Source organism: Sprattus sprattus, assembly GCF_963457725.1.
Source record: "Sprattus sprattus genome assembly, chromosome: 5".
Classification (NCBI taxonomy): domain Eukaryota; kingdom Metazoa; phylum Chordata; class Actinopteri; order Clupeiformes; family Clupeidae; genus Sprattus; species Sprattus sprattus.
Genome location: NC_137924.1, coordinates 17,682,757 through 17,710,725, shown reverse-complemented (window position 1 = coordinate 17,710,725; position 27,969 = coordinate 17,682,757). Strand labels below are relative to the sequence as shown.

The window sequence follows — 27,969 nt, the reverse complement described above, 5'->3', positions numbered from 1 at the left end:
TCACCCTCTTCAGACACTACAAAAATCATGGTTGAGTGGCCAAATATGGGCCCAGACGCGGAGCTCCACCATGGGACCCTTCCGCCTAGGCCACGCCTCACCTGCTTGTCAGCATGCAGCAATGCAAACAACAACAAACCAACTCCTACACAGGCCCTCACACACGTTATCAACACACACGCACACACACACACACACACACACACACACACACGCAAGGAAACACACATGCCCACTGTGTATGTGTGCCACACTGTTAGTGTTGATGTTATAACCAGGACAGGCATTTAGCTCAGCTTGCATGTCTCTCCGAGGTAAAACAAGCTTGGGCTGAGATCTGAGACGGCCATCAGAGACTCAGGCTCAGAACAGACAAGTCCGTTAGTGTCCTAGAAACCACAGCACAATGCAAAAAGAAAAATCACCCATACACCCCCCCCCCCCCTTCCTGCCCTCAAAAAACAAACAAACAAACAAACTAATAAATAAATATAAAAGCGAAAACAAGTGCATCCTTGGAGTGGCTCGTAAAATATGCCTCTTGGATCAATGCAGTGTTTGTTGCAGAGTGCAGGGGCGGAGGGCGGTGCTCCAGTGGGGGAAGTGTCTCCTTTCTGCCGTCCACAGAGGCCCCAGAGGCCCTCCACTGTGATGTTTCATTAAGCGCCTGCCGTCCTGTGGCCCTCCGTAAACACACATTAATTAAGCACTTTAGACATGGCCTTTCCCATCCTGCACTGGGGTAATGATGATACGACCCTCCGAAAAAGGGAGAAAGAGGGGGAGAGGGAGAGGCAGAATGAAGGAGAGAGAGAGAAAGAGAGAGAGAGAGAGAAAGGGAGAGGAGTGGAGTTGAGAGCAAGAAAGAAAGGAGAGAGAGAGCAGGAGAGGTAGAGAATGAGAAAGAGAGGGAAGAGGATGGGGGGTGGGGGTTGCAGCAGAGGTCGTGGAACGAGCACAGGAGCATCTAATGCTCTTTGTCTGCCCAATTTAAATGAAGCAAAGACTGCTTAATATGCCAAATCAGAGGTGCTTGGAATGGGCATTTTTCCCTGGCCAACTACACACCCATATGGATGAGGGTGGGGGGTGGTGGCGTTGTTGGGGGTTGTGTGTGTGTGTGTGTGTGTGTGTGTGTGGGAGGGGGGTCATTGTTTATGGATATTTTTCTTAAAAATAATCATGGGGGGTCAGGCTGACAGTTTCCCTGTGTCAGCAAGCTGCAGCCCTCAGCGAGGAGCTAATACATGTAGACACACACACATATACAATTCAGCAACAGAGCTAAATAAGCAGTCAATGCTAATTATACCAGCAGAAAGCTTCCCATACTAATCTTAATTACGTGATGTATGCCTGTGTGCATATGTTTATGCAGGTGCTTGTGTGTGTGTGCGTGTGTGTTTCAGTGTGTTTTGACAATATTAATTTTACATTAAGTATCTAATTGGTGATGGTTGCAGCCAGACCTCAGATGTAATTGCTTCAGGCTCTTTAAATAAAAGGTGCCATGTACAATTCACTGTTATTAGGGTTATATACGGAGTCAAGCTGTAGTGAGTAGCAAACGCAGTCCTGGAATGAAATGGGGTCTTTTTTTCCTTTCTGTTCACTGGATGTTGAATACTGGCACTAATGCTGAGTGTTTGCAGAGGAGAGACTGAGCCTCCATTTTCGGGAGAGAAAGGGAGAGGAGAGGAGAGGAGAGAAGAGGAAAGGAGATGGCAGGAGGGCAGCAACAACAATATAAAAGAGGAGAGAAGAGAGGAGGAGAAAATGGGCGTGGAGAGCTAAAGGGTTGTGAATAGGCAGGCACTTCATGTGGAGAGGGAAGAGAGAGAAAGAAGATAAGGGAAGTGTGAAGAAAGTGAGAGAGGATGAGAGGGAGCTAAAGGAGGAGAGAGGAGAGTCAAAAGGAGGGGAGAGAAGGGAGAAAGAGACGCAAATCTGGGGTACAGAGGAGTAGAGAGAGGTGGATGGACAGAGAGAGAGAGAGGAGGGAGGAGAGGAGAGAGAGAGGGGAGAGATAGAGGGGAGTGGAGGAGATGAGAACTGTGAATAAGTCTGGAGCTGAGGTCTTCCACTGGTGGTAGTGGTGGTGACGGTGGCCGTGGAGATGGCAGAGAGAGACGGAGAGAGAGAGAGAGAGGAAGGGGCTGGAGAGCGAGAGAGAGAGAGAGAGGGAGGTCTGCAGAGAGGGAAGCAGGCGGCATGTCAATGAGACGGCTCAGTGTCAGCCGGCTCACCCGTCAGGACAGCCATCTGGAAAATCAAAGGCCACAGCCATCTGCTTCACTTTCCTACTGTTTCTCATCCACACCGCACACGGACACGCGCTTCTCTGGAGCCGCCCCACGCCCACGTGTGTGTGTGTGTGTGTGTGTGTGTGTGTGTGTGTGTGTGTGTGTGTGTTTGCAGACGTCTGTTGTGTAGTCTGTTGTGTTCTCAAGGTGGTTTTGAATATTCAGGCTTTGAAGTGGAAGATGGTGGTATTATTGTGTTTGTTGCATTCATTGTTTTCTGGACAAAGGCTGGTGTTTCGCGATAGTTCACCATTGATTTTTTTAATGTCCAGACTATTGCAATATTTTTAATCATTCAACCCTCCTGATTTTAGCAATGGAGAGTTTGGATTTCCCTTCTAAATAATCAGCGATCAGTAGATTCAAATCGGTTCGGTTTTGGGTCTGGCTGCTCTTCCTTTGTTAGCAGTAGTTACTTCAGGAAGACACAGATGGAAAGGTGCCCTGATGCTGCACAGTTGGGTTTTTTTCCCCTCCCTTCCTCCCTTCTTCCCTCCCTCCCTCCCTCCCTCCCTCCCTCCCTCCAGTTTGAAATAAAATCTCCTGACTCTGTAAAATGGGCAATGATGACATATGTGGATGCAGGTCTGTTCATATCTTTGTGCAGGCCTTTAGGGAAATAAATATCTGAGAACATTCAGTGAAATGAAGCTCACTCAATAAATCAAGCTGACACAATAAACACTCCTGGCACATGTGCAAGACCCCCCCCAGCCCCAGCCCCCCGCAACCCCTCCATATCCCACCCCATCCTCCCAGGCACCTCCTACCTCTCTCTGCTCTTGTGCTACCAAACGGTGCCTCCCCAAAGGCCTGTAAATCAAATCAACACACAAATACAGTGGGAATTTATTTGGAATGGGTTTTTGTTCTGTTTAACGCCCGATTGTTAGATGGACTGGGCTGATGATAAATCTTGTGCTGCTGCTGCTGCTGCCGCCATCGTCGCCACGGCGATACTACCGCTGCCGCCGCTGCTGCTGCTGGTTGGCCGGTGAGCCTCGGATTTGGAGCCTGTTGCGTTGTGTCGCGTCGTTTGTAAATCATCGGCCCTGTTGTGTGAAAGAGCTTTACGGGAGCACGACAGCACAGAGAGAGAATGAAAGATGTGGAGAGAGGGAAAGAGTGAGAGATAGATATAGAGAGCAAGAGGGAGAAAGAGAGAGGGAGAGGTAGAGAGAGAGGGATAGAGAGAGAAATGTAAAGAGTTAGAGAGAGAAAGAGAGATGGAGAGGGAAAGAGAGATGTAGTGATTGAGAAAGAAAGAGATGTAGAGAGAGAGGGATAGAAAGATAGATGTAGAGAGAGGCAGACAAACAGGACACATATCTGCAGTCATCTATCTTTCACGGGCCAGTCTCGGCCCACTCCTAGACCCCACCCTCTCCACCCGCCTGAGTTAAGGCCCAACTCATTTAGTAATTGAGCAGAAATGTAGGGGGTGGTGGATCCTCTCACGCTCTCCTTTAATCATACGCAAAAGCACTTCGCTCAAGACATGCACAACACATCACATCACTCATGGCACCATCGATGGTGTGTGTGTGTGTGGCTGTGCACGTGTGTGTGTGTGTCCAGTGTATAACTATGGAAATCCAGTTTTCAGTTTTTTTCAGCGCTTTTTTTTTTTTTTCAAACATGAAACAGCATGCGTCCTGGCCTCCTTGCCTGTAAAGATGAAGTTGATTAATGCCTATCTTCATCGCCCCGTGGATTCACCATACTGTCCTCTACTCTGACCAGCGTTCGCGTATACATCAGTAAAGGCCATACATTGTACCTTAATTAGTTTATCACTGTTTGCTGTGGTTACACACGCATGGAGACCACCGCCTTAAATGTATTTTTAAACGCCTAGTCAGAATAAGTTTCACTTAATCTACCTCCAGCCCTGGATATGGTTGCTCTCTGTTATAAATGGTACATACTTTCTGTGCTGAACGCAAAGAGAGAGGCATTGTTTACCATTGGCCTCACACAGAGAATCTGTCCAGTGTAAGGTAATCTGAAGTAATAAGCTCCATTTGTTTTGTTTAGCTCTTTAGCATAGGGCGAGAAGAAAAGAGAGAGAGAGAGAGAGAGAGAGAGAGAGAGAGAGAGAGAGAGAGAGAGAGAGAGAGAGAGAGAGAGAGAGAGAGAGAGAGGGAGGGAGGGGGGAAGAGAGAGAGGGAGAGAGAGAGAGAGAGAGAGAGGGAGGGAGAGAGAGAAAGAAGGAGGGAGGGAGAGAAATCTCATTTCAAATCCTACTACCCTTCTTATCTCTATTTGTTCAGTTGTTTTTAATGCCACATACTGAAAGAATTTCAATGGCTGTTATGCCATGAAGTCATTTGTTATCCTTCAGCAGGCTTTTCGTCTCCCTATTGTGTGACAGCCCCCGAGTGCTTCAATCTTCCAGATGGAGCTAGCCACACACACGTACACACACACACACACACACACACACACACACACACACACACACACACACACATACCACGTAGACATACTGTGTATAGACATAGATTCACCACACAGACATACACATTTTCAAACTCAAATTATCTCTCTGTCTCTCTCAAACTAACACACACATACATACACACACACACACATGCACCATAGACACCATAGACATATATAAACATAGATTCCCCCCCCCCCCCCACACACACACACTTTCAAACCCAAACTCACTCATATACTCTCTCACACACACACACACACACACACACACACACACACACACACACATGCATCACATAGACATATATATATAGATCTCAAGTCATACACATATTCAAACTCAAAGTCAAGCTCTCACACACACGCACGCATGCATGCACACACACACACACAGACACACACATAAACACCCCCCCACACACACTCACACACACACACACACACACACTCTCACTCACATATTACATTTCATCTGTTGTCTTTGCTGAGGCAGGAAGAATGAAGGATTGTGTCATGGCACAGTCGTGTCTTCATGCTTCCCTTCTCAAATGCACGTAAAACATGGCGGAGGGGTGTGTGGAAATGGGAGAGGGCTGCCAGATGGCTGTGTTTACTCACACTATACCAGGACGGGAGACAGAGGCCTTACGACACTTACACTGCACTCTGTGCCCGGCTGTGTCGCGCTTCTTGACATCTCACTTGACGTTCACTTTAGAGACATGGCTTTACGGAGTATCTGAAACAAATTTCTCACGTCGGTTTTAAAAGTGTTTTTGTGTTGAAAGTCCTCCACTCATTGAATTTGCACAGAATGTTAAAGTGTGAGGTGTTAGACTTTACACTGTGGGAGTGTAGCTAGACTATGAAAATTGCATGAACTGCTGTAAAACTGTCTCCAGTGAGTCTAACTCATGTTTTCTCTCTGTTCTCTTTTTCTTTTCTCAACATGGTTCGTGCCTTCATCTGCTCCTGCTCATCTTCAAACACAGGTCAGTGTTTCTTCTTTGTTTCTTAGAAAACCGCCTTTAAATGTCTCTATTAATGGGGTGGCGGGGGTGGGGGTCAAGGACATCCACAGACGGACATGAACTGTTCAAGAAAAAAAAAAAAAAAAAACAGTCATCATCTCCCTCGACACAGAACTTTTTGCACACTGTATGAAGACGAGGTGTTGAGTCAGTAAAAACAGTCGGAGAATCTTTTTATACTTAAAAAACTAGAATCTAATAACCATTAAAGGCTTTGATTGCCTCACACTGGGTTCCACGTTTTCTTTTGAACCCTTAATGGAGCCATGGTTTAATTTGACCAGATCTTGATTGACAGGTGCTTTCTGTATCTCGCAAGTAACCCTTGACAATGTACATTAGAGTCGGATTAAAGCAAGGTGCTAACGCGCATTAAAAAAAGAGGAAAAAAAATTAAGTCAAGCCAATGGACTGGCAAAAGCTCTCGCCTTTCTCTTTTCTCCTGCTCCCCCTCTCTCCCTCTCTCTCTCTCCCTCTCTCCCCCTCTCTCTCTCTCCCTCTGCAGACAGTATTAAAATTCCATTGCAATTCATTTTAAAGTGGTGATAGTGACTTTAATACTTTAATTCATCGCCCGTTCTGTGTGCCCTTGTCTGGCAAAGCAAATGACACAATGCCGCCGGTGGAGAATTGGCTGCAACGATCCCGCATTATCCTGTACTTTGTGACAGCTTTGCAAAAGAAATATCGAGGGAACAAAATAGCGATTACAGAGGAGGAGGGGGGGTGGTGGTGGTGGTGGAGAGAGAGACAGCTTGAAAGAAGTGGCAGCGTTTCGAAACACGCCACGAATCCTTCCTGAGGCCTCTGCTGGGCTCCTCTTCATCTGCACTGGAGTGCGAGCCTCCGCCATGTTTATTATATTACTTCACGCAGCTGTAAATAGACATAAATCTCATAAAAGAAATATTGTTCAGCCAGGCACCAAAGCTTCCCCACTTACAGTGATTGAACATTACTTATTTGATTCTTTTTCCCCCTTCATTTATGGATTTTGTGAAGAGCCCGGTTTGAAGACAATGAACTAACAAAAGATTGTTTTAACAGCTGCATGTCTTTGATTACATGCCTCTTTGAAGTATCACTTTAAGTTAGCCTTTGAACTTGGATAGAGATCAGAAATGAATTGGGCTTCTTTTTGATGTAAAAGGAGGGATTTTTTATATTGTTGAAATGTTCATAAACTGTTTCCAACCGTTCCCGAGGACAAGTTGGTGTTGGTTTTCAAAGGAGGAAGCCTACAGATCGGGGCCTTCATGCACCACGTGACCAGAACCCAGGAAGAAAAAAAGAGAGAAAGAGACACATTGTTATCTCCTCTTTTTAAGGACCAGCTCCATGGGAGAAATAGTTTGCTTTGTTTTCCTTTCAAAGTGACTCCAGCCTCACACTGCCTGTTTGCCTTCCCTCCACACTCCTCATATGGTCCTTCGTTCAACCCAACCACACACACACTGCCCGACAGCTGAACGCATTGTGCACTTTTGCCTGTTGCATTCCTACATCTCTCTTATAACGAGATGGAATAATACATGACAGACACCTTTTTTGAGGTACTTGTTGTGTTGGCCAAGTTTCAAATACTATTATAGGATTAGGTAATTTAACACTAAGCTGGAGGAATTGATGTATCTCTGTGTGGTAGTTTTGGAGCTTTTTTTAAAAAAAAAAAAAAAAGCCATTGATGTATGGATTTCCTTGGGGTGGGCGGGGGGAGGGGGGGGGGGGCAGGGTTAGTTCAGTATCATTTTTTGGGGGGTGCTCAAAGCCTTTTTTAAGGATTACGTTTGAATCTTAGATGTGACGTTTGGCATGAGTCGAAGGATTCAGTTCTGTTTTTATGATTTTGATCAACATTTGGCAACACCTTTTAGTAGGCTTTGACAAGCCTTGCCAGGCCCTACCTCATGGTCAAGTATGCTTTACACGAAGAGATAAAACAAAACGCTCCACCAGTTTACTGTCACCTGGAAAAAAAACAAAAAACAAAATATCATTCGACCATCAAAGACGTTTTTGTGGAGTCTGATGGATGGGATCCACCTTTGAACACATCAACGTTAAGATGCGCTCTCTTGTCAAATCATTTGCATTTCCATGAGGCAACTTTCCTGGAGGAGACGTTATAAACTGTCAGTTTTCTAAGTTGACTGTGTCAACTTCTCCATACCCGTGTCCCTCATTGTGTGAAGCCACTTAGACACCATGCAGCAGCGTGGAAACAAAGTTAGACCACATGCCCTATATCTGTCAAAGTCATTGAGAGACTGGGTGTAATGCTTGATTTATATTCCATGGCTGAGAAAAAAAAATGCAATTTTTAATGTGAATTTTCATTGAATCAAGGACAAAACAAATGGATGGCACAGACACACACGAACTGACCCAAATAGAAGTGGCACGCACGGAACCTATGATGCACTTCGAAAAAACAACACAGAAAAGATGCAAACGTTAACAGCCACCCTTTAATCCCTCTGGCTTTACGTTCAAATCTCACATTTAAGTTTTCTTTTCTTTACTCTCTGTCTCTCTTCTCACTCTTTTCCTGCTGTTTTTTTTTTTTTAGATAAATAATCTAATTTTCAAAAGAGACATTAGCATGGACGTTAAAGAGTAAGAGCAGCGAGAAGAATTTTAAAAGATATTTTTACATGATGTCCTACATTTTGTCAGCTAAAATGGGGATATTGCCTGAGCAAGAGGAAGGCATGTTCTTCAGTTGTCAAAAGGCAGTAAGTAATGATTAAAATAGCAGTGTGAAACGCTGGGAGATTAAAGTGATGCTAATGATAAGTGAGAGAAGAAAAGGGCAAGCTATATTTTAATTCCTGGGAGAATAGTTAATGACTTCTATTGCCTGAGATTAAGCCAAACCTGTCTCATCAGCTTTTTCTGCCCCACGAAGAACAAGAAAAAAAAAAGAGAGACTTTCTGCTCTTTAATTTATTAAACTCTTCTAAGGAAGCACATTGATCTGCATAGGTTAAACTTTTCAAAATTTGGGCAGAATCTAACATAAAGCTGTCTTCAAGAGCGAGGCCGTCGACTTGCTCAAGGCAGACTATAAAGAATTCATTATCTACGAACTGCCACACTTAATCAGAAAATATCAATTATTTAAAGGGAAAGGTTTGCTCCTGTTTAGCAAGAGAGAATGTAGACAGCCTAGATTAAAGTGACAAGCGCGGCAAATGTCTACCGTGAGCTGCCATTTTTGCCATTGTTCTTTATATCAGCTCTTTTACGAGAGGATGTGAAGGCAACTGTACTTGTGCACTTTAAAGCATGTGTGTGTGTGTGTAGTGTGTGTGTGTGTTGGTGTTCGTGCTATTACAATGGCATAAATAATGTACCATTGCGTGGCAAAGTGAAATATTTATCTTAGTTTTTCAGGCTTCCTCAATTGACTAAGACATATGTTGTAAATTTTTTACCATGACATTAAAACACAAGCTCTCCGCGCCCTGTGTAATGAAATGTGGGTTTTGTGTTGACATGGCATTAGGGTGATTCAACACCGTTCATTAATCTCTCTGTTTTTGGTTATAATTTTTTTTCCCTTCCCGGAAGCCTTTTTTTGGGCATGTCCTTCGCCAAGGTACAGAGAGCCATGCCAGAGACTGTGCGGCTCGACACATATTTTTGATGGTAATTAGCATACATTCCGATCCACTGAGCCCCGCATAGCTGCGGAATCCGCGCTGCTGCCGCGAGTCTTTATCACCACCGGGGTGATAGAAGTCATTGAACATTCTGCTGACAGCAGATTATTTTTGTTTTTATACAGATGTCAGGCTTGAGTTGCTGGTGTTCTTGCTAAAGGCCCCTCTTAGCATTCTACAGTACTGGCCGTGGCACTGAGAGCCGCGGAAGATTATTACTTTTATTATTGTTTTTCTTTTTTGGATCACAGAAGACGTCTCTGTGTTTGTGTGTGTGTGTGTGTGTGTGTCTGGTGTATTTGTTTTTCTTCTTTCCTGAGAAGAGGGGGATGAGGAAAGACTAACCCTGATATTTAAAACTCTTTGTTGCCCAGATACTTGTCCCCCTACAGGGCTGGCACTACAGGAGTCAGTCACGACATACCAAAGCCCACAATGCCGCTCCCACAATGCTCAGACAAACACATGGGCTTGGAGTGAACTGTGCAGGCTTTTATTAGATTCTGTCATGGATCTGATTGTTATTATCGATAGTAAACAATGGAGGAACAAAAAACAAAGCAAAAAAACACTTGCCCATATTTCTTCCGAGACATGTATTCTGTTCTTTTTGTGCGTGCTCTTTTTCACTCTCCGACTTGTTGGTTGCAGGGTAAATGATTTCAAACCAAAACAATGGAATGGTAACTGAGGCATTGGAATCCCCATCAAGCGAATGGGGTTGTTGTTAGTGGTGATAGTGGTGGTGGTGGTGGGGGGGGGGGGGATGGGGGGGGGGGGGTTGGAATGTAGCTGACAATGGGCAGGGTCAAGCTCTAACTGTAATGGCTGCCATGACATGGATCAATAGTGTCAATGGCTTGTGCTGCCGTGCAGAATTTGATACAGCCGATCCATGCTAATGTTCCCACCTGTGTCAATGGCAATGCAATCTTTCTCTTTGAATGTGCGATACCTTTTCAATAGTGGAACCAAATCCGGCTTGGCGCGTGGGCTATTTGCCGAGCCCAATACAATCCAGACACCCCAAAATAACCTGTCAAATCAGCCATACCAATGGTTATTGATTGTCACCCTTTTTTTTCTAAATGCAATTTTACATAGGTTCTGATATGGTCTTTGATTACCTGGAGGTAAGTGGTCATTCGATGCTGCTCTGTCACACACAGTAAGTGTCACGCATAGTTTATGTGCACAAACACAGACACACACACACACACATTCATGCACTCATACACACACACACATAGATATGACTGTGCAGACATAATTTGTGTTCAGAGAGCGTTCTCCATGTGTGTGTATCCTGAGATAATCCAATAAGAGATCACATTAATAATGCACATGTTTCGTCACATATTTATAGCTATCCCCCAGACATCAACATGTCACAGTTGTTGTTAGATCCCTATTGGTTTCAATTAAAATCTCACTGAGGCAATAAAAATAGCCAATTAAATTGGAGCAGGCACTTCAGAGGTAGAAATGGGCAGATTGAATTAACCTTGAACATCAATTAGGGTTAAAAATAAGCATATACTGTATGTATATTTATACTCTGATGCTAAGCATGATTCCTGTAACATACTAAATGTTTAACCCCCCGCCAGCTTCCAAATAATATCACCACAGGCGCCTTTTAGCGAGAAGAAAAATGTTGATCATTTTGTTCCAGATCAATTTCTGTCAATGGTCACACTTCGGCAAACACGTTAGCCGAGCGGTAGACCATCATTGACAGTATTATATGGCATGCATTGGAATTTCCAAATGAGTTTAACAAACAGCGGAACCAGTGGCTACCATGTCTTAATTCAGTCTGCGCACAATGTAAATGAGACTCCCACCACAGCCACCAACCCCCCCTTAAAGCCTTGAGGGTCCTTTGACTTTGACGCTGATCAAACATGCCCTGCCTTTGCTTGGTTTTGTAAATGGCTGGATAAAGGGCTAGCTGGTCCTCCCTCGTCAGTGTAGCCCCAAAAAACAACAACAACAAAAACCCAGCGACTGTTTACTCGAGTGAGCAGTGCAGTGCAGGGCAGAGCAGGCGCACCCGCTCCCACCAGCCGCAGCTCCAGCTTGAGTGTACCCAGTTGTCATTATGTGGCCATGAAAAATCCACATGATACGGCCCCTGTCTGGAGGGGGACTGAGCCTCACACCCGCCTCCCCTTAGTGTGTTCTCCTGCTTTCTGTTTAGTCTCTTCATCACTGCAGCCTGCGGCCGTCCTCTCTCTCTCTCTCGCTCTCTCTCTCTCTCTCTCTCTCTCTTTTCTCTCATCCTCTCTTACTTTCTTTCTTTCTTTTCTTTGTGTCTCTCTCTCTGTCCCTCCTCTCAAATCTCTCTCTCCCCCCCCCCTTTCCCTCCACCTGGAAAGACGAGTCAGAGCGTCCGCGTGCAGTTTTAAAAATAAGCGTGATGCGAATGTCGCACCCTCCCGCCATCTCAAGCAGCGCTCTCTCACACAAGCCCTGTCACCCTCACCCCCTGCTCCCACCTCCCACCCCCGCAACACCTCACCCTCACCCCGCACCCCTCCCCCCCCATGCCCCCCAACCCTACCCCTGCCCAGCTTTACAGAGCTGCGTCTGTCTCTGTAATTCTTTTAATAACACGTGTAAATGGGGGGTAAGGGGCCCATCGCTCTCTATCAGGCTCGGGGAGCAGCTGATGCCACCTAAGGGGGCGGTGGAAGTGCCTGATTCATCTAACAGGCCGTGAAGCCCATTCATTTCACTCTTCATTAGGGATGTGTTGTGGCATCTTCTGGACTTAGCATATCTATTGCCGCTCGCTTTTTTTTGCATCCCTCCCCCTCCTCCTCGTCCTCCTTCCGCTTCTTCCTCCTCTCTCACTCTCACCCCCCTACCTACCTCCTCCCACTTCTCTCCTTCCCCTCATCCCTCCATCCCTCCCTCCCTCCCTCCTTTCTTTCTTCTCGGCCCCGGCCACCCTCCTCCTCGCTTTCTGCCCTTGGCAAATGAAAGGTCAAAGACGCTGTGGTGATTAATGAGGAAGAAGCTCTGGGATTCCTCTTGTCACTGTCCCCCCCCCCTCCCCTCTCTCTCTCTCTCTCTCTCTCTCTCTCTCTCTCTCTCTCTCTCTCTTTCTCTCCCTCTCTCTCCCCTCACACTCCTCCACATACCCACCCCATCCCCCTCTTCTGTGTTTTTATTCTACACACTAATTCCTCCAGGACTGCTTATAGTTTATTGGAGATATGGAAATGACATGGATGTCTATTGAGGAGCTCTCTCTCTCTCTTTCTCTCTCTCTCTCTCTCTCTCACTCTCTTTCTCTCTCTCTCTCTCTCTCTCTCTCTCTCTCTCTCTGTCTCTGTCTCTGTCTCTTTGTCTTTTATTTATTTTCTGAACGCACAATTTACTCTGTGTTTGACGTTAAGGGGATGAACTGGAAAATAAAACAGCCATGTAAGTGAAGCGTCTCTCTTTCGGTGTTTTGGGCGGTGTCCAACAGAGAGGGGCATTTGTGTCATTTTAAGCCCCCTCTTCAAAATGAAGAGAAAAGAGAGATAAAAAACACAGTTACATTCTCTGGCCTCTTCTCTCACACACAACAACCTCGGAACCAAAGTGGTCTCCAGGTTTTTTTTTTTTGTTCGTGCACTTTCTCTTTCGCTCTGAGCACAACGCTTCCAGCACTCATCCACCTCAAAAGTCTTTTTTATTCTCTCTTTTATTCTCTCTCTCTCTTTCTCTCTCACTCTTTTTTGTCGGTTGTAAATGGAACTCGTTGCACTGCAGGCTCCTTCACAAGCCAGATGACACTTCACAGGCCCACCCCAACTGTTTATTTTAAAATGTAATGAAATATTTACTCTCGATTGCAGGAAGGATTAGCACTGGTAATTGACTGCAGCAGCTCAGAGTCTCCATGTAGCATGTGTGTGTGTGTGTATGTGTGTGTGTGTGTGTGTGTGTGTGTGTGTGTGTGTGTGTGTGTGTGTGTGTGTGACAAAGAGAGAGAGAGAGAGAGGGAGAGAAAGTGAGATAAAGAAAGAGTGTGTGAGAGAGAGAGAGAGAGTGAGAGAGAAAGAGAGAGGCCCCCTCTTGTTTGAATGCTGATCTCTCGGCACAATGGCTCTGTTAGTGAGGCTGAGTTTCGGCCTGTCACTCTCTCTTCCCTCTGCATGTTGCTTTTTCTTTGGGGAGATAAGTGGGCCCTAATGCTGAACAAATAGTGGAAATCAGAAGCCACTGAGAATCATTCGCCTCTCGTTTTCCCATGGCACCCAAATAGACGCCCGGTCCGGTCACAGGGAGAGAGTCAGAGAGCAGGGGGAACGAGAGAGCGGGAGAGAAAAGAGAAAGAGAGAAAAGGGGGGGAAGAGAGTTCTCCAGGAGCAAAACAATTTTGTCACCGCAACCAAATCCAATTGAAAAGTCCCCTGGCCGGCGAGGGGCTGGAGTTGTCGGATCAGGGCCGTGGCAGTGAAAGGCTCCAAAGCGGGCTAAATTGGCATCAGGTGTGGGCTTCGCTTGCTGCTTGATGGGCTCCCACATTGTGGCGGTGAGACGTTTTTTGGCCATTCCCAAATATAATGGGAGAAATTCATGCAAATGAGAGCGAATGGACTGAAATGTATTTAAATGCAGATTGAAAGGGGAAAAGGGGGGGTCAGAGGAAGAGAGAGGAGATTCTGCGCCCCGCCTGATAACAAGTTGCTTTAGGAGAAGGGCCACGAACCCCCACCTCCTTCTCTTCTCATCCCCACACCAGGTCTTCCCTTTCCACCCTCCCTCCCACACACACACACACACACACACACACACACACACACACACACACACACACACACACACACACACACACACACACACACACACACACACACACACACACACACACACACACACACTCTCTTTCTCTGTTTTACCCTCTTTCTCTCGCTTGTATCTCATAAGGGCCCATTGTTCACAGGGTAAACTCTCTCTCTAAACTATTTGCATTGCTCATTTATTTGAATTTCAGAGGAGGATTTTCCTGCTCTCTCTCCCTCTCTCTCTCTCTCTCTCTCCCATTCATATACAACCCCTTTGGCAATCCAGTAAAAAATGGTTAATTGCAAAGGGGGACAGGGGGCCAAAGACAGAGCAAGGAGCGCCATCATTAATGATAAAGCCGCCGTTGTCCATAAGCTCATTATAAAAAACCTGCCTAGCACGGCAACAGCATGTGTTTCACAAACAAGTCCCTGGACCCGTGAACGCCAGTCTCCTGCCTGTGGCCACGGACTTTCTGCAAACATCCCCTTCCTTATTTAAAGCTCTTGTTACAGCGCCTCTGAAACACTGAATTAAGGTTATTACGGGTGCCTGGAAAGCATTTACTGCCGGGCGGAAACGCAGAGATTGGTAGAGCTCGGTAAGGGCCATGTAATTATTTGTTTTGATAAGGTCGGGCCTGAATCTGATGAAGGTTTGAGACCTGGTGTTTTTTTTTTATTAACTTGGTTGCTGCAAGGGAACTTAATGCTTCAGTGTTTCAAAGTAGTCTGTTAGAAAAGTTAAATGACTGCCCTTGTTTAGTCAAATACTTGCTTCAGAGTTCAGAGTTTTTAAAACTGTCTGTTAAAAAAGTTATATCACTGCCCTTCTTTAGTCAAATACTTTCTGGCATGTTCACTAAAAATCTACCTGCGACCACAAGCTTAGTATTCCACAAAAATACCCCCCCCCCTCTCTGACAACCCCCTCCCAAACACAATTTACATACAATTAATTTTTGTTAATTAGATCGGCTGACTTCTGCATCTTCCCTGTCATAATCGTCATGCATATTTAAATCAGGCCGTGTTTCTGTGCGATTAAGGCCTGATAAGGAGAGACGCTCCTGCATGTGATTTTTTTCCCCGCTTCCCTCTTCCTGTTCCCTTCAACTGGGGGACATTATTAATCAAACCAGAGGCAGCCGTGGCAGCAGCAGAGCAGGGGCCCAGACTGTCCTACTGCTCACCACGTCTCAGCCTGTTAGTGATGGCAGCAGAGGGAGGGGGAGAAGAGAGAGAGATTGAGAGAGATAGCAGTGATGGCAGAGAGAGAGAGAGAGAGAGATAGAGAGATAGCAGTGATGGCAGAGAGAGAGAGAGAGAGATAGAGAGAGTGGTTATGGAAGAGAGAGAGAGAGGTTATGGAAGAGAGAGATAGAGAGAGAGAGGTGATGGCAGAGAGAGAGAGAGCGCTGATGGCAGAGAGAGATAAAGAGACACTCAACTAGACAGAAGGAGAGACGGAGACAGAGAAAGAGAGATTAAGAGAGACAGAATGAGAAAGCAAGCTAGAGAAAGAGGTGAGAAAAAGAGACAGCAGCAGCATGAGATAGACAGAGAGAGAAAGAGAGAGGGATATGAGGGCAGAACAGGTGAGAGAAAGAGAGAGAAAGGGAGGGAGGGAGAGAAAAAGATGAGGACAGAGGGAAAGATAGAGAGAGGGGGAGCGAGAGAAACAGAGGGAGAGGTGAGGGCAGAGAGGAGCCCTGTGTCCAGAAGGTTCCGGAGCCCCCATGATTAATGTGAGAGATAATGCGGAGGGGAAATGAGTAAACACTCCCGCGCTTTGTGCTTCAACGGGTCCATGACAAGGGCAGCACAAGGTGAGAATTTAACAGGCCCTGCATACAGACCCAGCAAGAACAGGAAAAAAAGAAAAAGGAGAATGAAAGAAAAGTAGAAAAAAAAGAACTCAGGGGGAGTATGTGTGAGAAGAGAGAAGGAGAGAAATAGAGGGAAGAGGGAGTGGGAGAGGAGCTCGATTCAAAGGAGGAGTGAAGCATGACAGACCCAGACCGGGAGAACGACAGAAAGAGACAGCTCGAGTGGGAGTGGGCAGGCTTCTAATAAAGTGGGCTGACAGAAAAAGTGGAAGTTTTTCAGGAGAGGAATAATTAAAAACGCTCAAGGGACTGCAGTTTTAATTTCACATGTACAGGGCTAAAGATTTCATTTAAAGACGCACGGAGAAGGGAGGAGGTTAATAAGATGAACAAAAGCGTGGAAAGTGAGAACATACATTGTGAGGAAAGCTTGTTGGACTTTCACCCGACACGTTTTTAATTATCTATCTCCCACTATTTTGTACAAAGAGGGGAGAGAAGAGGAGATGAACTGATTAACAGTGTTGGTGACCAATTACACAGGGGTAGAACAGACCAAAAGACCTTGTTTAACATTAAACATCGGCCCAACACAACAGGCAAAGGTCTTGCTCTTGAAGTCGCTGTGTTCACTTTGAAAATAGTTTTACCGTGGTTATACACTGGAGGATATGCAAGGCAGAACTAACTGGATGTAAAATACTGGCTCAAGTCTTAGTGTCAAGGGCTCAACTGAACTCACGACTTGCTGCTAAAATATTGGGTGGAAGGTGATGTCTAGCTGTGCAAATGTGTTAATTCCGAATGTGTAATGCACACACAAACAGCCCTGCGGTCTGAGAATATTAATTGTGGAATGATGGAGAGGATTTGAGGGATTGAACCGAGAAATCCCGGCCCTGGCAGAGTTTGTTCAGAGATGTTAAAGATGTAGATTTTAATTGAAAAGGACGAACTGCCTGCCTGTCTTGGCGACTGATCAATTCCCAATTGTAGGACCTTACCAGAGCTTCGCTAAGAGTTGGAGTGGGCCTCGCATACACGGATCACTGAGTGGGACGTGTCACCTTGCCTTACCCCAACCACCACTGCAGCCGACTGGCTAGTACTTCCACACGCCTGTCTAGAAACACATTAAACAATCCTTGATTTTTTTTCCTTTTTACCTCTTTCTTTCTTCCTTTCTTTCTTTTCTCCCTCTCCCCAACCATCCTCGACCCCTCCTGTGGCACCCTCAACTAAAATCATTACTGCTGTCAGTCTAAAGCATGGGAATGATCGCTGCCCTGCAATCCCAAAATCCTTCCCCCCCGCCCCCCACCCACCCCCTTGCCGTCTTGTCAAGTCGCACACTCTGGGGCCTGACACACTGGTATTATATGTTTATCAGCCGCTAATGAAACACTGACAACTCGGCCGCACACGGGATCCTATGTTCCATTAATAGCATTTAACGAACCTTGAGCTCTCACAATGGTGCGAGCCTATTGCAGGCGACAGCCGAGGGGCCCAGCCAGGGCCTCCCCTAGTGCGAGAAGATATTATGCATCATGAACATTCGCAGGCCTTTTCTCTTCTCCAGACCGTCTCCCGTTTGATGGCTTATGAAACAGATTTTTCAGTGTGGCGGGGGAGGATGGTGGTGCGGGGGGTATTTGGGGGTTGTGGTCTTTTCTTAAGGGAGGCTGAGAATCTTACAGATTCTGACTGTTCCCTCTCTTTCATCATATGTTCCCATAGTTACACATTAGTATATGTCAGTTAAATAGTGTGTGATATTACGTTATTTGTCGAAGTCTTTTCCTCCAGAAGTACTTTGTCTCTTTAACAATCCCAAGATGTCTCTCTTCCCACTGCCGTAATAGTGATGCATTAGTTCACGTCAGTTAAAGTATTGTGATCGTCCATCATCTTGAGGAGTCTGGACTTCCAAAAGCACTTTGTTTCTGTTCATAACAATCCTGAAATGTGCACTTTCTCACATGACTGCATAGCAATGTGACTTTACTGTTTACCGTAAGATCAGAACTTTCCCAATAATACCTCCACAAATAGATCAGACTGTTCGGCCCACCCAGAGAAGTACAATTCCCATGTTGCACTTAGTCTGAGATTTGGCAGTATTTATAGAAAAGGCAACCCTGCTGTAACCCTTACCCAGCCCCAACAGGCTTGCACACACACACACGCACACACACACACGCACACACACACACACACACACACACACACACACACACACACACACACACACACACACACACACACACACACACACACACACACACACACACACACACACACACACACACACACAGACAGACATACACACACAAGCACTTCACTTAAAACATACTGTCATACATAAACTGACAGACATGGAAGTATGCAAGCGTGCACACAAACACACACACACTCACACACACACCTATAGAGACATATACTGTTAGCTTTATGGTATGTCAGCTATGTGTTCTATCCACACACAGACAAACAATTGCACACAACCTACATTGCATACTTTCATACATTAACACAAATAGCCATAGAGATTTCCAGGCATGTAGACACATACTTGAGTACGACAAGTGCACACACACACACACACACACACACACACACACACACACACACACTTACACACGAACACACACACACACACACACACACACACACACACACACACACAATGTCAGGCACGTCAGCCCTGTGATATGTCACCCATGTGACGTGTCGGCAGAACTGATGACCATTTCTAACATCTAAAAGAAGACCAGGGAAAAAAACTAAACAAATATATCAGCACTAAGGTGAGATATTTCATTAACTCCATGGGGAGAATAATCACTGCGCAAATCAACTGGTGTGTGCCAGGGACGATTTGAGTGCTCATGGAGGTGGGTATCTGTTTACAAGTGGTTGAAGTGTCCTTTCTCTTCATTGCCTCAGGCTGGCCCAGAGTCTGTGGAGGCAGAGGCTTTTCACTTTGAATTTCTAAAGCGTCTGCGCCTAGTACAGTCACTTAGCACCGCTCTTAAAAGCAGGCCTCCAGTCCCCGAGGAGAATCATTATCTCTTATTAGACGCGCCTGGCGACGAAACTTTTGGGACTTCCTCATAAATAATTGGGCTGGAACACGGCCCCAGCGCACGCCCTCGCTCACTGTCCGTTTAGACCCGCGTAGCGTGTTCATGTCGAACAAGATGTTTTTAGATCCTCTCGCGGCCCGGGCCGTACTAATTTTAAGCACACGCGCCTGGTGTCACTCCCCTCGACTGAGCTTCTCCTCTCTTCTCTCGCTGGTGCGCGTGGCGTGATTAGTATCCACCACATCTGTGAGTGTGTAAAGCATTTCGGACGTGTGTGAAATATAGTTGTAGCCCAGCACAAGCTCTTAGGAAGAAGACGAAGGGTGCTGGGGGGAGGGGTTATGGGAAAGAGAGAGGGGGTTGGGGGGGGGCGGGGGGGGCGGGGGGGGAGGGGGGATTGTACCTCATCTGTAATACAGTGTGTAGACTAATATGTGCTCAGTTTTTTTTCTGATATTGCAGTGAGATATTGATCGGGTAAAATTGTACCATATTGGAGCTGTCTGTTGTGATATTCATCATTCTGTCACGTCCTCCCCTCCAACTCCTCTACCACCCCCCCTCCCCCTCCCCCCCATACACACACACACACACACACACACACACACACACACACACACACACACACACACGCACACACACACACACACACACACACACACACACACACACAGAGCTGACGAGTTATTAGAGGCAAGAGCTTCTGGAGGTTGAAGGGTTTGGTCTGCGGAATGTTGCAAACAATTCATCATAAAAAGAGCCAGGGAGAGAGAGAGAGAGAGAGAGATAGAGAACACGAGCAGAGGATAAGACACCCTACAGGTGATACCCCAGCTCAAGATTTATGTCTGCCCCAGCCTTACATTAAGAATTATATCGTCAAAGTGGCGTGGACAGTGCGAGGCTCACGCCGATGTGCTTAGTCAAGTCTTTTTCCTCTGTGGTCGGACTAAATGCACTTTTTCTCTGTCTTCCACCACCCCTGCCTCCAATCTCAGGGTCTTCATGAAGCTTTTAAATGGAATGTACAGCTTGCAGGAATGAAGCAGTGATTTACTTAGTGTGGTGCTGTGAGGAGACCGGCTCAGGTCAGGGACCTGATAAAGCTTGTCTGAAGTAATTGTCATTCGGCCCCGGGTTTGGAGGTTTTTCTCAGGCTGGGCTGGGCTTGGTCGGACTCTACTCGTCTCTCGTCTCTCTCTCTCTCCTCCCGCAAAGTGTTTTGGTGCCTGGTGCCAATCAGTCAGCAGGAATGAAAGCAAACTTCTACGTGCCACATTCAGCCCCCCCCCCCCTCCAAATGCACCCCCCCCCCCCCCCCCGACAGACACTCCTCCACCACCCCCCTGACGTCTTTCCTCACCCAACCCTCCTGCCCCCCCCCAATCGCACCTCCCTTTGCTGGGGTGGAGTGCTTTTCCAAAAATTGCCTTTGGAGTTCCTGTTGTTGTCTTGTCGTTTGCTTGGTCTCTCTCACCCCCCCCCCCCCCCCCCCCCCCCTTCCCCCCTCTGTGTGAACACAGTCAGAGATTCCTCCGGAAAAGGATCACAGAGCTGCGCACAGACACACAGATCTGCTCTGCCGAGGAAGACGCGCTTTGATTCCTCTTTATCGCGTACAAATGCACTGCTGGGAACCAGGCTGGGGCGGAGGGGTGGGGGGTCTGTCACAAGGAACCTTGTTTAGGAAAAGGTCTAATGTTAGTACAGTAAACAGCATTTAGAGGCGCAGCTGGCTGAGTCGTTGGGTGGATTGAAGGGGGGGGGGGGGGGGGGGGGGGTTCGGGACAGACTTAGGCAGATGATGTGGAGTTGCATAAACAGTATCTGAATATGCAAACACACTTCTGCTCCGGTGAGGACTCAGGGGAGAGGGAGCCTGCCACTTGTCCTGACTCAAGAGTGGAGACAAAGGCAAAAAGGAAGAAGAGGGGGTAGAAATGTAACCTCTCTCAGCACAGAAAACACTCTATCTCTATCTCTCTCTGCCTCACTGCCTCACTCCTCCCCCTCTCTCTATATATCACGCTGTCTCTTTCTCATTGCATCACTCTTTCCATTCAGTTCAATTGAAAAAGCTTTATTGGCATCAATGTAGTATTTATAATGTTGCCAAAGCAAGAAGTCATAGATAATTTAATGTTCTCTCTCTCGCTCTGTCTCTCTCTCTTGATCTCTCTGTCTCTCTGTCTTGATTGGTGGTGGTTCTACCAGCTGTTACCAATACAAAGTGTTTCTAATAGGTTTTATTAACTTTTGTAATAATTAATCAAAAGGATTCTATGAAGTCAAAAGTCTGTCTCCCTATCAGCCTCTCTCTCTTTCTCTCTCTCCCCCCTTTTTTGCCTCTGTTCTTCAGTCATATAAACATCTCCTTTCCTCTCCCACCAGAGATCATTGCTGGACTCCCTGGCGTATTGACATTTCATTAATTATTAAGAAAGTCAGAAACGAGAATAAACCGTAGATATTTTTTGTTTAATGTTTCACACAGGATTCCGATCCTCAGTCCAATTAATGTTAATCATTAAAGACTTCCTGTTAGTTTCCACATTAAGAATGTTTGTCTCCAAGAGGATATGCCTGTCTCCATGCTCTCTCTCTCTCTCTCTCTCTCTCCCTCCCACTCTCTCCCTCTCTCTCTCCCTCCCTCCCACTCTCTCCTCTCTCTCTCTCTCTCTCTCTCTCTCCCTCCCACTCTCTCCCTCTCTCTCTCCCTCTCTCTCTCTGTTAGCCAGTCTAGGACATGATCATGTTATGATTACATCATTGCCCTTTATAGCTGTAACCATTTAGAGCAGTATGTAATCACATCCAAACAAGCTAGATTTCATAGATAGCTCGGGTTCTCTGCGTACACTCTGTGTACTCTCAGTTGTCTAAAAATTTTTCAGACCTTAATGAGTGGCTGCTATATGAGTGCACTCTATGTCAGTCTGTGACTGTGTGTGTGTGTGTATTTGTAAGTAAGTAAGGGCTTGTATCTGCTGCATAATATATGTGTACATTATGCCAGCACTTTCGTGCGTGAGTGTGTTTGTATGTATGTATGCGTTTGCATGCATATTTGGAAACATGTTTATGCCCTAATATATGCCCTGAAAGGTGCGCGTGAGTGGGTACGAGATAGATAGCGAGAGAGGTGCATGTGTTTGTCTTGTCTTGTCTTTGTGTGTCTTTAGGTGTGAGGTAGACACTGAGAGAGAGTCATTGTGTGTGTTTGTTTGTGAATATTTGTGTGTGTGTGTGTTTGTGTCTGTGTGTGTATGTGTGTGAGAGAGATAGAGAGAGAGAGAGGGAGAGAGAGAGAGAAAGAGTGTCCAGCGCAGTTAAATGTGCTTGGCTGTATTGTAATGGTAAACAGGTATTGATTTTGAGATCATTTCTCATTCACTCCCGGGGCCTCAATCTCACCTCTCATTGTTTGGACCAGTCTAATTGTCGCCAGCTTTTAATATTAAAAGCACATTAAAGTCTTAACTATTGGCTCTATCTGAAGTTACTTTCAACGACAATTTCATAAAACAATGGGGAGGATTAATAAACTCCGGCTTTATTTCTGTTATCCGGCGCTTGTTCTATGGGGAACCAATTAAATACCCTTCAGGATGACTTTCATTTTATTGCTGTGTGGAGTGTTCCTTTGCCAGAACTCAGGATTAATTGGGAATTAATCTGGGCACCAGAACAAGTTTGCCTTTGTCTAGTTTGTAAGACGTTCAGTATTCAACACCGAGGTTAGTCCAACCTGTTTTGTTGTGTGCCCCCCCCCCCCCTCCACCCGCTCACACCCCCCCCCCCCCCCCCCCATTACTCCCTCAGAAGGAGTAATACCTACGAATCCCGAGTTCTCTCAGCTGAAAATAACAGCCATTAAAAGCGAGAGAAGTCAAGGGTGATTTTCTTCTCTTTCTCTTTCTCTCTTAGCCTCCCCTTTTTTTAAGGATTTTTTTTTGAAGCTTTATTAGCCATGCATATTAATGACTCAATTAATTCAATTCATGCTCGCAAGTCGTCTGTTTGTTTTTCCTGACCTTTTATCTTGGAAGCATTCACGCTCGACTTGGTTTAAGCACTCACTTCCACACCGGGTCTCCCATCGCGGAGGCAGCAGAAAGGGAGCTGTGTTTGCCTTATGTGCTCACCAGTGGCAGTGGCAACAGTGGCCGTGGTGGTTGGAGTGTGGTGGTGGTGGTGGTGGTGGTGGGGATGGTTGGAGTGTGGTGGTGGCGGTGGTGGTGGTTGGAGTTTGGTGGTGGAGGAGTCTGAGGCATCGTCAGAGTCCGAGACAGCCTCCACTCTGCCCAAACCCCCCCCCCAGCTCACGGTTGACAGGAGGAAGATCGGTAAATGGAAATGGGACAGGAAATATGCCATTATTACGCCGAGAGTGTGTGCGTCTGACAGTACTCCAAATACAAATTGACCCCCAACCCCCCACTTTCACACTCCTATTCCCACTCTCTCTCTTGAATATTAGTTTCACTTATGAGTGTTCCGATAAACAGACCCATGGTATGCATATAGGTGGAAGGAAGAGAGAGAGGGAGAGTGAAAAAAAAACAAGAAAGCCAGAGAAAGACGCTCTCGGTGGATAAGTCGAACTCTCGCTGCGTGTCTATCTCGCCGCTCCCCGAGTTAGCCGAGAGGACAGGAGAAATAATTGAAAAGTGAAGCTGGACTGTGTACAATCTTGTAAGGGGGATGCCTCGAAAATGAGATTAATCAGACGCAGACGTTTGCGAGGAAAGTTTTTGTGTGAATGCCTGACAGTCCTCTTCTCTTTCTCTTTCTCTTTCTCTTTCTCTCTCTCTCTCTCTCTCTCTCTCTCTCCCTTCATTTCCACCACTGGCAGGGCGGCCGTCTGCTCCCAGGGTAAATGTGCTCCTTTCATACTTGAGTAATTGATGAATTGTATGCAATATGCAAATGAGAATCCATAAATCTTATGAATGACAGCTTAATTTATGTGAGCCTTAATGAATGCAGGATTAGATTTTAATTAAATATCCTCAAAGGCACCCTGACTAGTAAGTTTTTAAAGCCGTGTTTTGAAGACTTGTTTCATATGCATTGCAGTCCATGAAAAGACAAACGGGACTGAGGGGGGAGAGATCTGTGGAAGCACTTAGATGAAAATTTCTTCGCACTTTTACAGATAAGACCTGTTCTATTTTGCTAACCAAAGGGACTGCAATTAATAAATATTGGAGGAAATCATATCTGACGATCTCTTTTTTTTTTTTTTACTTTCCTGGAACTGTTCATTTTCACACATTTGATTAAGTGCATTTACTTTTAGCCCTATCTGATTCATAACATTTGGTACAGTATCTTTTTAATTAAGGGAATCGTCCATTAGGCATGGAAAAGTCAACCAATTAGGCATTCTTCATCAATTCCCCTGATGTTCTGACTCTTCTTCACTCATTACTACCCCTGTAATAGAACTGATACAAAACAATTTTTGGGCTTCACAATTACCGAATGCAATTATGAAATCGGTTTTTGCCATTAATGATGCATTAAAATAATCAGCAGTTTATCTTATTTTTAGATCTTTTTTTTGGGGAACATCTTCCTCTATTAGAGCGAGCATGCATGCTGAAGTGGAAAACTGTGTGAATGGGTAGAGAACTGTGCACTCTATCATCTCTCACAGTTTTTTTCTTTTTCTTTCCAAAATTAATAGTTTTACATCCAAAGAAATGAGTCAGTCATTTCATATCTGGAGCCGCTAACAGGTCCATGTTAAAATATTCCATCAAAAAACCCAAGGGGTTCCTTGCCAGAACCTACAGTGACCTCTCCCATTTTGCCGAAGACTGCAGTGGTTCTCCTGTTCCACAGCGTGCTCTTTTCTCTCTCGCTGTGGCATGATAGACAGCTCCATGTAAATACGGCTGGAGGAAGGAACACGGCTGGGCAGCGGCTGGGTTCCTCCGCCGGCCGGCAATCTGATGGCCCAGCCCAGAGGTTCCTCTAATCACCGCGGCCCACATAACAAAGGGAAGAGGAAGCCGACTTTTATAACCATCCTCTTCTCGCTCGTGCGCTCTGTGATTGTTCTACACGCTTCACAGGAGCAGCTGAGGGAACATAGAGGTGCTTTTTCAAAAGGATGTTAGAAGGCAGGACTGGATGATACCTGGACGATACCTTCCCCTTTGTGTAGTGGTGGAAATGAAAGCTTTATCGCACACGATTGACAAGTTTCTTTTGCGGCTCCACGACGGGTGCAGCTGTTGTTTGACAATAAAAACTAGGTTTTTTTTTCTTTCTCGCGTTTCTTCATTTCTTCTTCTTTTTTTGCGGTCGTGATGTGCGAGTGCCTGCACATAATCCATCTATCTGTATCTGATAAGGCCGGCCAAGCTGCCTGTTTGAGGGGACTATGTGACAGGTGTGTGCGAGGGAAACTGATTGAGATAAACCAACAGAAGCCCAATGCAAATAAAGCCGCTGATAAAACAAGAGAAAAAGATCAGAGGGGGAAGGATTGATGAACACTGGTAGGAGGCGAATAATAGCCTGTCACATATCAGCTGTTGACCCCTTTTTTTGGTATCTTTTCATTAGCTCGCGTGTGTGTGTGTGTGCTTGTGTGTGTGTATCAATGAATGTGTGTGTGACTGTGTGTGTCTGTGTGTGTGCAAGTGCGTGTCAAGACGTGAAGGTGTCATCATGCAATATTGCTTCTGGTAGTAAATGGTTAATTGTAGCCAACTGCACCCTACATATGGCGCATCCTTGAGCACACAGCTGATAGTAAATGGTTTGAAACATGATATCATTACATGCAGATGTTACAATGATGGATGACATGTCAATGAAATCCTCACTAACAACACTACAATGGGCAGAAACGGCTAATTGTCACCTGCTGTATAAGTGGCCACTCTAAAACCATACCGTTAGCAATCAGTAGCATTATGTTAATGATCTAAACAGCATTAATGATTTTTTGCACGTTTACTTTTAGTTGAACTGTGTTCTTCTTTACCAACATCCCCTATCTTATCTTCCATGTTTGTGAGCTATTTGAATGATGAACAACAGAGCTGCCCCGTTCGTTCAGTCAGACAAGAATAGCCACTCTTGGGAGTCTCTGCATTCGGGCTACGCTGAATACGAAATTCTGCAGCCACAGCGGAAGTTTAGAAAAGGGGCCGGGACCGAATATAGTTTGTTATTTGGGTAGAGGTGCCTTGCCTTTGTGTTATCAATGAGACCTTGTTTTCACTGCTGGTCACCACCTTGGCAAACTAATCAATGAGGCATGCAGCGCTATCGCTGTAAAAAGAAATGAAAAATAAACCTGCGATAATCCCTCTGTTAAAAGGTTATTCTGAGCGATAAAAGCTATTTTGTTAATTTATTTACTCTCTGCTACAGGGAGATAAAGAAATGGAACAATTAGGGAATTCTAGGTGAGAGATTTTAAAAGGGCAATGACATTGGGTTAATATTTTATAAGGTCTGATTGGCGGCACTGTGTGTGAGAGTGGCTGTATTTGCCCAGGCAGAGAGAGAGAGGGAGAGAGAGAGGGAAGGTGAGTCTGTGTGAGTGATTCATCTGCTTGTTTGGGTATACAGCAAATAAATGGAATAAATATCTTCATCTTTACCTTCTCGCCGCCTCAAACAAACGCCGGAGGCAAAAGGTTAATTGCTCCATTTCGGTGAAATCAAACTGTGGTGTTATTTTATTTACAAGAGAGAGGGAAAACAACCCTCTCTCTCTCTTTCTCTCTCTCTCCTTCTCTCTCTCTCTCTCTCTCTCTCTCTTCCTCTCTCTCTCTCTCTGAAGCCTCGACAGGGAAGACCATATAGCTTGAAGATGTCAAAAGACTGCTTTTGGATGCAAAGTGAGATGCAGGGTTTAAGAGGTGCAGTATTCCCCTGAACATTTTCTCGTTCTACTTACACGTGCCATTGTGTATGTCAAATCTTTAAGTTTAACCTAAACAATCCCACTCAGAGGCGGGGGTGCTCTGAAGTAATCTGATAAAAAGGAATACAAAAGTTATTTACGTTTGGCCATATCCTTCATTGTCTCCCTCCTGGAAAAAAGAAGGTGAGAAAGAACATAATAATTGCTCCTAAACGGCATTGTTGCCCTGAAATTGGAACTGTACGCCTGGTATTGTGAGTCTCTAACCTGATTATTTTTGCAGTGTCGTGTGTTGGATGGTATTGGGTTCCAGCTTTACTCCTGGGTCAACATGGCACAGGTCCATTCAAGGAAGTGAGGTTCAGGGAAAGTTCAGGCCTATTTTCTTTTCACCATGGTTGCAAAACAAAAACGGCAGAATTCCTACGTTTGTGACATACTTGCCTTCTCAGGGGTCTGGGCTAGCGGGATCTATTATGTTTGCTAAATTGAAGCCAGGAATATAAGAGCGGTGATTATCTGTAATGTAAATAGAGCGGGGGGAATGACATCTGCTGATTCTCCACCACTGCTTTTGTTTGAAACCAGAGAGTCATTTGCTTTTGCAAGTGCAGAACAAAATGCTCATCGGTCCCTGGGTGTTTTCAACATAGGCCTCTTTTGAACACCTTAATACAGTGGTGTCTCTTCTGAGCGATTGGGAGTGGGTCTGGGTGTGCAATGCCAAACTTGCTGGTTAGAGATTTTTTATTTTTTTTATGTGTAAGTCCAGTTAAGTCCTGCTTGTTCGTATACATTTTCACACAGTAAATGTATACAAGCATAGACCACCACCCATATAAGTCTAAACATACATTGTATTATTTTTTTTGAAGATTGTGGCTGAAGATACCAGCGATTACATCTCAGGCTTGGTTTTGTCCGCA

At 45.5% G+C, this 27,969-nt stretch overlaps 1 protein-coding gene across 1 annotated transcript in view; it reads left to right on the top strand.

The window, feature by feature from the left end:
• dachd (dachshund d) overlaps positions 1-27,969 on the top strand; it is a gene marked incomplete at its 5' end in the record, with an annotated part of 114,506 nt that overhangs the window by 24,986 nt on the left and 61,551 nt on the right. The window lies entirely within an intron of this gene.